We start from the raw sequence: 2,202 nt of genomic DNA on the forward strand, positions 1-2,202 counted from the left end.
CACCCATCTCCTTACTCCTTTCTTGTTTTCTTTTCTCACCATCTGCCCCCTATTGGAATCAGACAGACACATTCTGGCAAACCAGGAATGTCCTTAAACCACTCCTGCTCCCAAAGAAGCAGCAGCCCACTTTGAGGAGTGACGTAGGGGACTGCAGGACGCTGTGATTGGCAGCCCTGCCAATCTGTCCCGAACCCGGGGAACACATGATGGGCCTTGATGATCCCTGTACTTACAGCTTCCTAACAAATAAATTCTGTGGTCTTTTAGCACTCCACACAGCACCTTTCTTTTGCTACTTTGTGAGTGGCCTGTCTTAAAATTCAAGCAAGGCAGCTTGCCTGGATTTTGTTGTTGTGTGTGAAGGTACATGGCAAATCAAGACTGCATAGTCCTCATGAAGAAGATGTTCTGTTAGATAAGAGTCCAGAGCCCTGGGATACAGCCTGCCATGCCAGTGCCTAGGAGTCTAGAATGCCCAGCAAGGAGACACGGATGTTTTACCTTGTTCCTGAATAATTCAGTGCACTTCCTGGGGGCCCTTATTTCTTTTCAAGCATGCAGTGGACATCAAAAAATGTTGCTGGAGGTTTAAAATTTCTCTCCCGATCAAAATAATTATATTATTTCAAACCAGAAAAAGAAAGTTGAATAAGGAAGTTGGAAATTGCATTTCACATGGCCTTGCCTCAGCCCTTTGCATTGAAGTATTTAAAATGTATGTAGAGAAAAAGTTAGAAAAATTGAAAAGGCATTTTTGTTTCAAAAATAAAATCCCCATCCCTGAATGTAAACGTGAACTACAGTCATAATTTTTCATGTGTTTTTGAATTGTAATTATAAAAATGGCAACTTTACTGGAGTAAATGGCTGGCACGAGAAATTAATTAGTTCACACTTTTTAATGTTTGTAGTTTCTTTCATTCAAGGAGCACCAAGTAACACACAAACACTGGCATAAACTAGAGATCCACCGCAAACCTACGCCCACACGTACCCGAATGAAACCTTTACTAGTTAAGTCCATTAGTTCTAGTCACAGATGGCAGGCAACTGAGTTAGAGATCAGAGGCATGGTCTGCTCTGGTCATCTCCCTCATGGGGTCATTTGCTTGGCAGGAGGACAATGCTAGACACATGCTAACAGGGTTAATTGCAGCCACACGTAGGTTTTCTTTTTGGATGACAGGGCCCTGCCTTAAAATTGATCCACGCACTGCCGAGGGACTAATTCTGGGCTTCCTTTCAGCCCCATCCTCACCCTGTGACAGACTGTTGCTACCTACGGGCCCTCGGACACACTCGCCTGGGTTTGCACGAAGTGTGGGAACAGGCACAGAGCTGGGTCAGAGGGCATGGAGCCAATGTCGCTACATGCATGTCTCCGCTTTTGTGCTGGCCCTGGCTTCGTCCTACTTTATGCAGATTCCACCTCTGCGAGATCCAGATTGTGCCATATGGGATTCCTGTGTATTACTAGCGAGGACACATGCCTGTGGGAACTATTCTAATGAAGGAGCAACCCAGGCACTGCTGCCTGAACAGTTGCTTTTCCCAGGAGAATTTCTGTAAGGGGGGTTGAGGGGTGACGTCTGGGGGCAAAGACATTCTCAATGTCTGGGAAAAGAGTTGTGTGTCTGGTTCTTTACAGAGTGTGTGTATGGAGATGGGAAGTTTTAGGGTAGAATTTTCTGAGGAAGAGAAATTTACTTTTTTTTTCCCCTTATTTTTTCTCCTCTCTTCCCTTTGTTCTTTTTATTACCATTATTTTTTGTGTGTGCGTGTGCTTGTGCATGGTCTTGTGTATTTGCTTTATCACTTCTGATGTTTGCTTTCCTTCCATCTAATTATGCTTAATTTTAACATGTCATGCTTGGATTTTCTCTCTGATTCTGTTGCTTATCTGTTGTTTCAAGTCATATTTCCTTTGCAGATTCCGCATTCCTTTATCAATCCTCATATATTTTGAAGTTGCACCTCTTCCTCTCTTCCTCCTATGGGTTATAACTTTGTACATTTCTGTCCCTCAGCATCGATGCTCCTCTCTCTTCCTTTTTCCCCCAACCCCTATTGTTTATAATTATTGTATGGTTTCATTTAATTAATTTTTGATGGAAGCATTTGCTTTACAGTTACTGAATAAAAATAAAAACAAAAGATGTTCTTTTTTTGCCTTTCTTCTCAGCCTTCTTTATATCCTTA

This window comes from Canis lupus, chromosome 3 (genome assembly GCF_011100685.1).
Source record: "Canis lupus familiaris isolate Mischka breed German Shepherd chromosome 3, alternate assembly UU_Cfam_GSD_1.0, whole genome shotgun sequence".
Taxonomy (NCBI): domain Eukaryota; kingdom Metazoa; phylum Chordata; class Mammalia; order Carnivora; family Canidae; genus Canis; species Canis lupus.